At 41.8% G+C, this 15,079-nt stretch overlaps 1 protein-coding gene across 1 annotated transcript in view; it reads right to left on the bottom strand.

The window, feature by feature from the left end:
• Window positions 1-12,740: 12,740 nt before the first annotated feature.
• The window catches only part of LOC141080382 (myeloperoxidase-like), a 50,207-nt gene continuing 47,868 nt past the window's right edge, over window positions 12,741-15,079 (bottom strand). The window contains exon 14 of the mRNA XM_073565547.1: window positions 12,741-13,512. The gene's annotated coding sequence lies outside the window, so the exon portion shown is untranslated. The remainder of the gene's footprint in view (window positions 13,513-15,079) is intronic.

The raw sequence follows: 15,079 nt of genomic DNA, 5'->3' as shown, positions 1-15,079 counted from the left end.
ATATGTGTTGATGCAAAAACTATTTTTACAATAAAAAGCGTATTTTAGCGTGCGACAGCTGCCAAATATAAAAACCGCCATAAATAGTAAATCAAACCCCCCGTTATCACCCCCTTAGTTAGGGAAAAATAATAAAATTAAAAAAATGTATTTATTTCCATTTTTCCACTAGGGTTAGGGTTAGGGCTAGGGTTATGGCTAGGGTTAGGGTTAGGGCTAGGGTTAGGGTTAGGGTTAGGGCTGAGATTAGGGTTAGGGGTGTGTTGGGGTTCGGGTTGGAGTTAGAATTGGGGGTTTCCACTGTTTGGGCACATCAGGGGCTCTCCAAATGCAACATGGCGTCTGATCTCAATTCCAGCCAATTCTGAGTTGAAAAAGTCAAATGGTGCTCCTTCCCTTCCAAGCTCTGCCATGCGCCCAAACAGTGTTTTACCCCCACATGTAGGGTATCAGCCTACTCAGGTCAAATTGCAAAACAATTTTTGGGGTCCAATTTCTCCTGTTACCCTTAGGAAAATAAAAAATTGGGGGCAAAAATATCATTTTTGTGGAAAAAAATGATTTTTTTATTTTCACGTCCGAGCGTTATAAACTTCTGTGAAGCACTTGGGGGTTCAAAGTGCTCACCACATATCTAGATAAGTTCCGTGGGGGGTCTAGTGTCCAAATGGGGTCACTTGTGGGGAGTTTCAATAGTTTAGGTACATCAGGGGCTCTCCAAACGCACATGACACCCGCAGACCATTCCATCAAAGTCTGCATTCCAAAACGTCACTACTTCCCTTCCTAGCCCTGACGTGTGTCCATACAGTAGTTTTCTCCCACATATGGGGTGTCAGCGTACTCATGACAAATTGGACAACAACTTTTGGGGTCCAATTTCTCCTGTTACCCTTGGTAAAATGAAAAAATTGGGGACTAATTGATCATGTTTGTGGAAAAAATACGATTTTTTTATTTTCATGCCCGGGCATTATAAACTTCTGTGAAGCCCTTGGGGGTTCAAAGTGCTCACCACACATCTAGATAAGTTCCTTAGGGGGTCTCGTTTCCAAAATGGGGTAATTTGTGGGGGGTTTCCACTGTTTAGGTACATTAGGGGCTCTCCAAAGGCAACATGACACCCGCAGAACATTCCCTCAAAGTCTGCATTCCAAAACGTCACTACTTCCCTTCCGAGCCCCGACGTGTGTCCATACAGTAGTTTTCTCCCACATATGGGGTATCAGCATACTCAGGACAAATTGGACAACAACTTTTGGGGTCCAATTTCTCCTGGTACCCTTGGGAAAATAAAAAAATGGTGACTAAAAGATCATGTTTGTGGAAAAAATATGAATTTTTTATTTTCACGCCCGGGCGTTATAAACTTCTGTGAAGCACTGGGGGGTTCAAAGTGCTCACCACACATCTAGATAAGTTCCTTGGGGGGTCTAGTTTACAAAATGGTGTCATTTGTGGGGGGTTTCCACTGTTTAGGTACATCAGGGGTTTTCCAATCGCGACATGGTGTCCGATCTCAATTCCAGCCAAAAATGTCAAATGGCGCTGCTTCCCTCCCGAGCTCTGCCATGCGCCCAAATAGTGGTTTACCCCCACATGTGGGGTATCAGCATACTCAGGACAAATTGCACAATAACTTTTAGGGTCCTGTTACCCTTGGAAAAATAAGAATTGAGGGTGAAAAGATCATTTTTGTGGAAAAAATATGATTTTTTAATTGTACCGCTGTACGTTATAAACTTCTGTAAAGCCCTTGTGGGTTCAAAGTTCTCACCACATATCTAGATAAGTTCCTTGGGGGGTCTAGTTTCCAAAATGGGGTCACTTGTAGGGGGTTTCCACTGTTTAGGTACATCAGGGACTCTCCAAACGTGACATGGCGTCAGATCTGAATTCCAGCCAATTTTGCATTGAAAAAGTCAAACGGCGCTCCTTCCATTCTGAGCTCTGCCATGCGCCGAAACAGTCGTCCCCCCCCCCCACATATAAGGTATCAGCGTACTCAGGACAAATTGTACAATAACTTTTGCAGTCCAATTTCTCCTCTTACCCTTGGTAAAATAAAAAAAATTGAACCTGAAGTATTTTTTTTGTGAAAAAAAGTTAGATGTTCCTTTTTATTTTAAATATTCAAAAAAATTCCTGTGACGCACCTAAAGGGTTAATAAACTTCTTGAATGTGGTTTTGAGCACCTTAAGGGGTGCAGTTTTTAGAATGGTGTCACTTTTGGGTATTTTCTATCATATAGACCCCTCAAAGTGGCTTCAAATGTGATGTGGTCCTAAAAATAAAATGGTGTTGTAAAAATGAGAAATCACTGGTCAACTTTTAACCCTTAGAACTTCCTAACAAAAAAAAATTTTGGTTCCAAAATTGTGCTGATGTAAAGTAAACATGTGGGAAATGTTAGTTATCAAGTTTTTTGTGTGCCATATCTCTGTGATTTAAGGGCATAAAAATTCAAAGTTGGAAAATTGTGAAATTTTCAAAATTTTCGCCAAATTTCCGTTTTTCTCACAAATAAACGCAAGTTATTTGAATGAAAATTTACCACTAACATGAAGTACAATATGTCACGAGAAAACAATGTCAGAATCACCGTGATCCATGGAAGCGTTCCAGAGTTATGAGCTCATAAAGGTACAGTGGTCAGAATTGTAAAAATTGGCCCGGTCATGAACGTGCAAACCACCCTTGGGGTGAAGGGGTTAAAGTGGATGATTTTAGTTCACATACATACTTTCAGTCCCACAACCTTATAGGTTTGATTCTGGTAAGAGAAGTTATTTTTTTATTTATTTTTTTTTTCTAAATTAAAAAAAAAATTTTTTGTTTTTTCTTTTTAATCTAGTCCAATTTGTGATTTATGGGGAGTAAGTTATTGTGTCTTTTAATATTGGTTCGTTTTGTAATGAAATGTTTATGTATTTGCATTTGGTTACTCCACCCCACAGCTTTCTCTTTGTGACCAGCAGGGTAATTAACCCTGATATGATATAAACCGTCAACCTTTGATTTGTCTTCATCCTTGTAAATCGACCTGAGGAAGAGGTCAAGGAATGGACCTCGAAACGCGTTATCTTTGTATGTACCATGAAATAAAGCATTGATATTGGAACCTACTACTAGAATCGACTGGATTTCCTCCATTTGAGGGTTGAAGTATAGCAGCGCGGGAACCAGGTGTTTTTTTTTTTTTCCCTTTTGGGATCTCCTCCTTGAGTAATGGAAGCAGACGCTGTCTATCTACACCCTCCTGCTGCAGCTTCATTATGTGGGATTGAGCGTATTTAATAGTTGTGGCGTTACACAACCTTTGAGGGTGAGTACCCTGAACAATTCAAATTTTACTTATTATATCTGGTAAAGCCCTATGGGCGCGCTTTTGTGGTTTCGTTGATATTTACCCTGCTGCATTCGGCAGAGTACAGGCATTGGGCAGCATCATAACGCTGTTAATTTGTAGATTAACCGCATATTTGCAGGTTAACAGCGTTATTTCTGGTGACAGGTTCCCTTTAATCCCTAAAATGATATAAATCCTTTGAGGTGGATTATATTATAGTAAATGGGTTATAATATCAGCTACACTAATGTTGGATGTTGCAGGCAATAGGGTATAATATGAAAATAGACCACTCATCATCGGGATCAGAATCATAGTCACTCTTCACTTATGCACCTTTTGCTCGACATTGGGACTCCTTCCCTGAAAGGGAACCTGTCACCATGAAAATGCAGTCCATTATCCAGGCCCCATCTTATGGAGCAGGAGAAGCTGAGTAGATTAACACATACATAGTTTCGTGGGACAAGATTCAGTATAGCCTGTGCATTAATCATTTAAACCTCTGTTTTTACTGAGATTTCGGTCCAGTGGGTGGTCCTCTCATTGACTGACAGCTGCACCTGCATGTATACTTTTAGGCCGGGGTCAGACTAGCGTATGGCAACCGATGCGATATGCTAATGACCCACGGCTCCTGCTCCAAGTGTCATGCTACTGTGCTTCGAGCTTCTCGCACAGGGAGGATCAGAGCACAGCCGTGGAGGAGGCAGAGAAACTAATTTCTCCATCTCCTCCATTGCCAGGGTCAGCGTATATCGCACAGCACTCCGATTATATCTGAGTGATGTGCGCTGTGTCACTCACACTCATAGACTTATATGGGTGCGAGTGAGCCGAGACTCGTCCGAGTCTGGGTGCCAATTGCAGCATGGTGCGATTATTTTCTCATGCCGAATCGGCATGTGAGAACAATCTCAGATGTCATCTGCCCCATAAATTAACACTGGGCCGAGTGCTATGCGATGTTTTCTCGCATACCACTTGTCCGTGTTATACGCTAGTGTGACCCCGGCCATATAAAGAGAACTATCAGTCACTGATAGAACCGCTCACTAGACAAAAATTCCAGAAATAACAAAAGGTTTAAATGATTAAAACCCAAGTTATACTGAATCTTTTAGCACAAAACTGTATATCAGGCTCCTCAGCTCCTCATGCTTTATAACACGGTGCCAGTAGACTGGACTGCATTTTCATTACAGCAAAGCATTACATATATTCCTCAAGGTGTAGAACCCATAATCACCCTTGTGCTAATTTCCCTGGCATTACACAGTATATTTACACCAACACAATATAACAATATGCCAATTAATTACACAACATTGAATTAGTGGATAATGATAATGGCCACAGCCTTTATTTAAATAATTACGAACAGACATAGATATCCAAAATTCATCAATAACTCGTATATCAAACTCGTACACCCAATAACGGCAACCGAGCCAAAGTTCATGCCCGTTAAACCAAAAATGACATGCTGTCCATTCAGCTGCCTTAACGACTGACCTCAAGACTATGACATAATATAAAATAGGGAGGGCATCGCTGTTCCAGGTAAGCAACACTGAAATCTAACATGGACCTCGGCATCGCCATTTTTTTTATCCCTTCACTGCATTTATAAATAACTTGCCAAATGTAAAGCGGCCACCAGGGAAGAAACTTTAGCCTACCTCTGTGACGGACAGCTGACTGGCTACATTCCATAACCATTAATCATTCTGGCATCCCATGGATGTAGCAAAAGCGTTGAAGTCCAACAACAGAGCATTTTAAAACACCTCCTGTGTCCTGGTCACGTGGGCTGTCCCACCTACGTCAAACATGGGCGGGGCGCTGGCCCGCGGCTCGGCGTTTTGCCGTGTCGCGCGGTTCTCCGGGGCCGTTTGTCGGTGTGACATGCGCCGCTATAGTGGGGCACCCTAGGGCACCCGTTACATTAGGGATTGGTGGATATATCTAGTGTATGGGCAGCGGTGGATGCACGGTGGGACGGCTGATGGTGTGAGGTCCTTTCCTGATTGGTTTGACCAATAATTTATGCCGCCTCTTTAGATTTAACAAGTCCCTCTAGTGGGTCCTATGAATTAAGAGAAGCTACGTACTTGTCCACACTGAACTAGGTGACCTATGGGATTGCAACACAGTAAACGATGATTTGTTAGGGGATCTCTGATTGGATGAATTTCTATATAAAGATATGCTCCTGTTGGTGTGATGTTAACCCCCGGAAGAAGGCTGATTGCCGAAACATGCGTAGGGGCAGATATCACCATCCACAGGAGGTAAAAGTTTGTCTTGCATTTAGATAATATTTATGTGACTGGCGTTTTTATTAGCACTACTCTGCTTTGTAGTTAACGCTTGTCACCCTCTACCATTTGCTATTGATAAGCGATTAGTGGCGGTTTCTTTGATATGTGCAACCTCCTAGTAGCAGGTATGTAGAGGGTGGTATCTTCACTTGGGTTTCCCACCTTTTAATTTTAATGTAATGTGTGTATTCTTTTACCAAATAAAGATTATCTATTTTGCTTAAATGGGTTCATATGTGTTTTTTCAGATATACATCCCATGGATGTGCAGAGAAAACTGGCAGGAAAGGTACTTTTCCTATGAATTAACCCTTTCAGGAGAACACGTAATACACTGCTCAAAAAAATAAAGGCAACACTAAAATACCACATCCTAGATATCGCTGAATGAAATATTCCAGTTGCAAATCTTTATTCATTACATAATGGACCTCGCTGACGTCACTGCTAGTCACTGACGCTGCACTTGCATAAGCTCATTCACAAGTGGTTCTCAGCCTGGACGGTCGCACCTTGGCACCGTCCAGATTGAAAACTGTTTATCCCGCAGACATTGATTTAGACGTGGGACAGAATGACGGACATTAGGGATATTGTTGTTTTTTATTTTTGCTTAATCATAGGAGATGGAATTTGGTGTTAGGCGAGTATAACGGTGTTTGTTATTTTTAAATAAAAATGGAAAAGGGTGTTTTGTTTAATTTCAAAGAAAAGCATTTTTTCTGGCTGTGTCTTGATTTTCCATGCAACCATAGGATTAGTAATGGAGAGGTGTCTTATAAACGCCTCTCCGTTATTAACCCATGGGCTTGATGTTACCTCACAATAAAAAGGTGACATCAACCCCACAAATATGTATGAAACCCACTTGCCACCGCTACAGGGCAAGTGGGAAGAGCCGGGCTAAGAGCCAGAATTGGCGCATCTAATAGTTGTGCCTTTTCTGGTCAGCTGCGGGCTGATATTTTAAGGCTGGGGTTCCAATATCCATGGCCCCTTACCAGCCTAAGAATACCAGCCCCCAGCTTTTTGCTTTAGCAAGGCTGGTTGGCAAAAATGGGTGGGACCTCACACCATTTTTTAAAATTATTTAAATTTTTTAAAAAATCGGAGTGGGGACCCCTCTATTCTTGGTAACCAGCCTTGCTGAAGCTGAGAGCTGAGGGTTGCTGAACCCAGCTGTGAGTTTTGCCTGGCTGGCTATCAAAAATACAGGGGAACCCATGCCGTTTTTTTTTAATTATTTATTTACAGCGCAGGCGCTGGCTGATGAATTCTCCCATCAGCTGCTCCCACTTCCTACTATTAGCCGCAGCAGGCGTCGGCTGATGGGAGCAGTAATCCCATCAGCTGACACCTGTGATCGGAGGTAAACTTTATACCTCTGATCACAGCTGACGCTCTTTTGAAAGCATGGAAACTGTGGCTGTCTGATCAGCGGTGATGATTTTACTGCGCCTCTATAATCCTTAAATGGAAGAAGTTTGGGACCACCAGAAGTCTTCCGAGACCTGGCTGTCCAGCCAAACAGAGCAATCATGGGAGAAGAGCCTTGAGAGAGGTAAAGAACCCCAAGATCACTGTGTCTGAGCTCCACAGATGCAGTAGGGAGATAGTTGACTTTGTGGAACTTTCTCCTATCACTGCAGCCCTCTACTAGTCAGGTGTTTATGGCAGAGTGGCCCAACAGAAGCCTCTCCTCAGTGCAAGACATAGGAAAGCCCTCATAGAGTTTGCTAAAAACACATGAAGGACTCCCAGACTATGAGAAATAAGACTCTCTGGTCTAATGAGATGAAGATAGACCTTTTTAGTGATAATTCTAAGCGGTATGTGTGGGGAAAACCAGGCACTGCTCATCACCTGCCCTATACAATCCCAACAGTGAAACATGATGGTGGCAGCATCATGCTATGGAGGTGTTTTTCAGCTGCAAGGACAGGACGACTGGTTGCCATTGAAGGAAACATGAATGCAGCCAAGTATAGAGATATCCTGGATGAAAACATCTTCCAGAGTGCTCTAGACCTCAGACTTGTCTGAAGGTTCACCTTCCAACAAGACAATGACCCTAAGCACACAGCTAAAATAACAAAGGAGTGGCTTCATAACAACTCTGTGACCATTCTTGACTGGCCTAGCCAGAGCCCTGACCTAAACTCAATTGAGCATCTCTGGAGAGACCTGAAAATGGCTGTCCACCAACGTTCACCATCCAACCTGACGGAACTGGAGAGGATCTGCAAGGAAGAATGGCAGAGGATCCCCAAATCCAGGTGTCGAAAACTTGTTGCATCATTCCCAAGAAGACTCATGGCTGTACTAGCTCAAAAGGGTGCTTCTACTCAATACTGAGCAAAGGGTCTGAATGCTTATGACCATGTAATATTTCAATTTTTCTTTTTTAATAAATTTGCAAAAATTTCTACATTTCTGTTTTTTTCAGTCAAGATGGGGTGCAGAGTGTACATTAATGAGAAAAAAATGAACTTTTTTGAATTCACCAAATGGCTGCAATGAAACAAAGAGTGAAAAATTTAAAGGGGTCTGAATACTTTCCATACCCACTGTACAAACAGATTAGAGAACACGATATAAAACCTCAAAAATTCAACGCATTTTGAGGTAACCAGGTCCCCTTTATCAATCCAACAGTGGTAATGTGACTATTACAGTCATTTGCACATTTAAATGCATACAGAAAGTCGTTAACCAAGCTCATGTAACTCTACCACCAGAAGGACAGTGGGAGAGAAAAAGAGTTTTCCAACCCATCAATTCAAGAAATAGCCCTAAAATATTTATAATAAATAAATGAAGATCATCCATTTATCTTAAATTATAATGAAGTCCTGGCCACTGCGGCAGTCAGTAATGTTACTACCTAGTTCTCATAGTGACCAGACGCTCAGTTCGACTCATAATTGTGTGTATGACCAATGGGATTGTTGAGAATCTTAGTCCGGCACTTGCTCACTATGAATGAAAAGAACCATAGTTATCAAACCCTAAGGCCCCGATTCATTGCGTCGTCTATGCCAGAATTCTGAAATTAAAAATTTGTAAAAGTTGCAAAATTTGCTATTTTTGGTATTTACACGCCATATTTGGCTACATCAAAGTAGTGGAGCTGGGGAGGACCCAGGGTGTGACGGGACAAATTCATAAGAAATGGTGACGAACATTGATACAATCTTGGTATTGATAAAGTTGTTAACACTTAACACTTAACCAGGGGCATGTAGATTATGAAGCAATACAACGTCTGAGAAATAGGACTGACAGCTTCCTGGTACTGTCACTTCCTCATACATGTTTCTATATTACTTCATGAGTCAATATTGCAAGACATAATTCAATACTGCCACAAAAATGTAGATCCGAGAAAATGAATACGTAAAAAAAAACTCTAATTGGTTAGTAATATTGATTTGCAGCACTAGACAGTGTACAGCTTCAAGTCACATCTCAAACTGCAGCAAATTTTGATCAGTTTTTGAACATGGAGTAAAAAAAAGTGTCTAATTTAACCATTTCACATAGAAGCCTGTTTTCATCTTCCTGACCAGGACAATTTTTTAAATTCTGACCACTGTCACTTTATGTGTGTAACGAATGGAAGCGGAGGCAGAGATGGTGAAGTTAACATTCGTTTTTATTTTTTAAGTGGAACCTCGGGACCACGGTCCAGGGGGCTCCAAAGGGGGCGTGACTAGTGAGCCCCTGTCACACATAGTAAAGCCCCTCAGGCATGGCCAGAATGGAATATCTGGAGGACACAGGTGCTACCTCCAGTTAGACCCCGAACACGAGGCAGCTGTCCCAGCGGGACCAAAAGGGATAACAAGATATAGCAGAGTCCGTAATGCGCTGGGTCCTGGATCCGGTTAGTTGCTAAGGAGTCGGTTCCAGTGACCCTTCACACAGTCCTTGGACTTGGATGGCTGTAGGCGGAACGGGATGGCTTAGGCCCAGATGGTTCTGATATAACCAGGTAACACAGGATACTGATATGCTGTGGAAACACTGAGCATTAGACAATGCACAGAGACTGCAGATGCAGCGCAGACAGGTCAGCATGAGAACCGGATGTAGCAATGATAAATACTCGTTGCTCCGGCGCTCTCCCTATGGAGGAGAGGCCAGAAATAGCAGCCAGTGCGCTGCCATTGGTTGATTGCATTTTTTGAATAATGCACGCCGCCCCTTTAAGAAGGCAAGAGAGTGGGCTGGCGTGCCCTAATAGCCTTAGCTACAGATCTCCTCACAGGACGCCAGGAGGAGGAGGCAGGAGGGAGGACAGAACGCTGAGCAGCAGCAAGAGAGGCTCGAGGTGAGTGCCCAGAACGGAGAGCAGCGGCAGGCCTGGACGCAGCACCAGGACGGGGGCCAGGTGTAACAGCGGCAGACCTGGGCGCAGCGCCAGGACGGGGACCGGGTGTAACAATGTGGTAATAACTGTGGAACACTTCAACAGATTCCTGTGATTCTGAGACTGTTTTATCATGACATTTTGTACTTCATGATAGTGGTAAAACTTGTTCGATACGACTTGTGTTATTTGTGAAAATATCGGAAATTTAATGAAAATTTAGCAATTTTCAAACTTGTCATTTTTATGCCCTTAAATCAAAGAGTTATGTCACACAAAATAGTTAATATATAACATTTACCACATGTCTACTTTAGATCAACTGTTTTTGAAACATAATTTTTGTTTGTTAGGAAGTTAGAAGGGTTAAAAATTGATTAGTAATTTTTCATTTTTCCAACAAAATTTACAAAACCATTTTTGTCAGGGACCATATCACATTTGAAGTGACTTAGATGACAGAAAATACCCCAAAGTGACATCATTCTAAAAACTGCACCCCTCGAAGCCCTCAAAACCACATTCCAGAAGTTTATTAACCCATCAGGTGCTTCACAGGTATTAATGCAATGTGGAAGGAAAAAAAATGACATTTTAGTTTTTTTCACAAAACATTTATTTTAGCCCCATTTTTTTATTTTCACATGGGTAACAGGAGAAAATGGACCATGCAAATTGTTGTGCAATTTCTCCTGAGTACTTTGATACCCCATATGTTGGCAAAAACAGCTGTTTGAGCACACAGCAGGGTTCGGGAGGGAAGCAGCACTGTTTGTTTTTTTTACGCAAAATTGTCTGGAACCGAGTGCAGACACCATGTGTTTGGAGAGCCGCTGAAGTGCCTAGACACTGGAAACCCCCCACAAATTACCTCATTTGGAAACTAGACCCCTCAAGGAAATTATCTAAATGTGAGGTGAGCACCTTGAATCCCAAGGTGCTTCACAGAAATGTATAATGTTGAGCTGGGAAAATAAAAAATCATATTTTTTTCCACAAAAATATTTAGTCCCTCGTAACAAGAGAAAATGGACCCCAAAAAATTGTTGTGCAATTTCTCTTGAGTACACCAATATGACATATGTTTGGGTGCACGGTAGGGTTCAGAAGTGAAGTAGCACTGTTTGACTTTTGTATGCAAAATTGGCTGAAACATGTCGCATTTGGAGAGCCCCTAAACAGTGGAAATCTCCCACAAATGACCTCATTTTGAAACTAACAAACAAATAAAGTTGCACTCTGTAGTGCTAAACTATGTAAATATGAAGTATATGAAATATGAATAGCATTACTGCTCTACATAATAACAAAAAATGGAGCTACTTAGCACACAACTTGGCCAATTCATGCATGCCCAACAGCCAATGACAAGAAGATCTCCGAGTTGCTGTGAACCTGCCTAATATGAATACCTCCTTAGGTTAAAACTAGAATTTATGGGTAGGTAGGATCCTGCTGCAATTAAAAATGCCACAGGCTGGAGGGCGGCGTGCTCAGTCAGAGAGCGAATATACAAATAACAGAAAAACTAACTGGCACTTCCAAATCAGAAAACTGGTGTGTACAGGTGCGAACTAAGCGTAGTTATTACCACATAAAGTGACAGTGGTCAGAATTGCAAAATTTGGCCTGGTCATGATGGTGAAAACAGGCTTGGGGGTTAAAAGGGTTGAAAAGGTTGTCTACTACTTTTTCATTGATGACCTATCCTTTGAATAGGTCATCAATGTCTGATCGATCAGTATCTGACACCAGGCACCCCTACTGCTCGGCTGCTACCAGTGATGGCAGAAGGGGCCCCCCGGCTGGAAGTACTGTACTCTCATGGGGAGCTGGCTATCTTATGATAGTGGCCACTACAGGGTACTGCTCATCTGCCTTCTATTCAAATCAATATGAGGTGGATGTGTAGCACCCTGCCTCAGCCACTATAAGCAGGCGGAGCACCTCCGCAATTGAGTTGTTCGGTCCTGCAGCTTCCGATGACTACAATATCAGCTGATTAGCAGGGGTGTCGCTCCGACATTGATGATCTATCCTAAGTATAGGTCATCAATCGAAACTTATTTGACAACCTGTTAAACTCTACCGCTGAACTCCAGAAGTCCTGGTGTCGCAGGCATAATATTACTTGTATTACTGAGACGGGAAAGGCTTTTTCTGTAGCCCACCTCCAGTGGTGAGAGCATGGGCAGAGTTTTTCATATCTAAGCCATGTAAGGCTGAAATAGGAAACTTCACTAGGGGTACGTGCACACTGATGATTTTTTTTTAACAAGTTTTGGGATCAGAACCTGAGATTCAAGTTTTCAAATCCTCTTCCGAAACTCCAAAACTTAGAGTTTCTGCTCCAAACAATCTGCCAAAAGAGATTCATGGCCTCATTTATTAGAAGTGTCTTAAAGGAAAACTGGCTTTGTTGCCCATAGTAACCAAACACTTTCATTTCATAAATAAAAATGGTAAAATGAAAGCTGAACTGTGATTGGTTGCTAAAGGTAACAAAGACATTCCTTCTGGAATGTCCTTTTGGACATTTTTGATAAATCTGCCCTCACTCTGCACAAAGTCCAAGATTTATTGCTAGTTTTAAGGTCTGTGTATTTTTCTCAATTTCACCAATAATTATCTAGTAAGATTTCTTTCTCTATCCTTGTTAGAATCTCTAAAAAAAAACAAAACAAGTCTTTCAAAATGTTTTCAAAATAAAATTATTTATTTGTAACATCGTAAAAGGTTTCTTATGATAGAGAAGGCTGAAAAACACAAAAGCATTTATAAAGTACTGATACTGAGCTTACGGAAGAGGTGTATATACATGGCTAAGAAGATTAGAAATGTTGGGGAAGATTTATCAAAAGTGGCGAAAAGAAATAATGGTGGAAAAAAAGGACCACTGAAAAATGAGAGGTTGATATGGACCAATAGTCCATGTTTCCAATGTTCTATGTTTCATAAAAGTGTAATTTTAAGTTCCTGGTCCCAATGCAAAATTTGGAACAAGGCCTTTATCTACCATGTGTTATTTATCAAACCGGAGTCTTCATTGGCCCCCACAGGCATAAGGGACTGGATGTGACTGCCACCACAGCACCCACTATAGTGCTACCACAGCACCCACTATAGTGCCACCACAGCACCCACTATAGCGCCACCACAGCACCCACTATAGTGCGACCACAGCACCCACTATAGTGCCACCACTGCCCCCACTATAGCTCCACCACAGCCCCCACTATAGTGCCACCACAGCCCCCACTATAGTGCCACCACAGCACCCACTATAGTGCTACCACAGCACCCACTATAGCTGCATCCTTATTGATAAATCTTTCTCCCAATGATACCAATCAGTAAACCGCAGGACATCAAAGCATTGCTCTATATACATAGCTGTGGAACTCTTTGAGAACTAATGTGTTCTGATTTACTATGTAATCTTCGTTTCCGACAATGGAGCTTTTATCTGAAAAAGAGAATTTCAAAATTTACATATTTAAATCCAAATAAATGCATTTAAATTTGTATTAACAAAAAAGTCTGACAACAGGGACAACTGAAATTCCCAGGGAAACAGATCGTGTGGGCTGCCATGGTACTATATATTAAAAACATGGCAAAAGCAGATTTGGATTGCTGGAGCCTGCTACTTCTTTACATGCCAATCCCGCCATAGCTACCCCCTGCCAACAGAAAATAAATGCTTACATTCATCTAATGGATCCATTAGTCACATACAGTATTTTCATTTAACCCTGCTGTTCAGTTCTGTTCACATTTAGTCTGTTAATTTTGACATTTACCTACTCTAAGCATATGATTTGATTACCAGTTGCATTATTTAACTGTGTGAACATGGTTGGTGAAAAACAAATGAAAATCAACACTTTAGTTTTCTTTAGAAAAAGGTTGTACATGATCACTTGTGTTCAGCCATTCTTACATTGAACACAGAAATAATTAACATATGCTTTACATAAATATTTACTACGACTAGAACATCTAATATTTGTTTTATCACACAAAGATGGACAAGTGCTGCATCTTTTCCTTTTTAGGCTTTTTCCAGCGCTGGTGGAGGCCGTGGGTTTGCGTTGTTGAGCGTGCTGCTGGATATGGTTTACTATGGCTGCTGCTCTTTCACTTTGACGTTTTACTTTTCTTCCTAAAAGAGATGGCACAACTAGTGACTTTCCTAATTCTTTCAGAAAGAGTTTTCGTTTATGCAGGTTACTGGCGTTCCAACCAGGGTTTATTTCACACTAAAAAAAAACAATACATTCTAGGCAGTGTGAGGGGTTGACTCACTCAGCTGCTTCCCAAGGTAGACACAGGACCGCTTCTTGTGGTGAATCACCTGATGGTTTATTGTGGAGCAGCATAAACCATAGCAGGGTTCAGCAAAGTAAACATGGCCTTTCTGGCTTAACGCAAAACAAAAAGATAACGTATAGCAAAGTCCACATGTCTGAGGGATTCACCTGCTCGGACCACCATGTGTCTTCAGCTTCACCTGGAGCCACAGTTTGGAGTCTTTCCTCTCCAAACCACAGCACAGAGAAAAAAACAGTGGCTGTACATTTAACTTCCCAGCCACACCCTTGAGGTGGAGATATGGTGAGTAGGCGTCCCGCCTATCTCTTTCCTACTCACCTACAACCCCGCCCGTACATGGCTGAATAACTCCTTCAGCATCTAGCATGCTGAAGAGAAACTTATGGGTTTCTCAATCACGGAGGAAAGCAATCTCCATGACACATATCTCCCCTCACATACAGTGCCAGTGACCCTGTCACAACAGATACATCAACAATGTTATAAAATAAAACCATTGGCCACCGATTGGTTTTGTGTGTGCTTTTGTACGTAGCCATTAGTTGATTTCGTGTATCACCTGCCCCTTTGGTGAAACTATAATCCAATATCATCTGCTGCTTTTTGTCATCTCTACGTTCTGCATTGTCATGGTGCATCGTGCTCATCAGAATGACCAGTTTGTTTTTTTGGGAAATGTATTACACGACTGCAGTATC

The sequence above is a fragment of the Dendrobates tinctorius genome, unplaced genomic scaffold (assembly GCF_039654945.1).
Source record: "Dendrobates tinctorius isolate UK_male_01 unplaced genomic scaffold, ASM3965494v1 ptg000016l, whole genome shotgun sequence".
Taxonomy (NCBI): Eukaryota; Metazoa; Chordata; class Amphibia; order Anura; family Dendrobatidae; genus Dendrobates; species Dendrobates tinctorius.
Note: the sequence above shows the minus strand (reverse complement) of the source record. Positions and strands in the feature narration are given on the sequence as shown.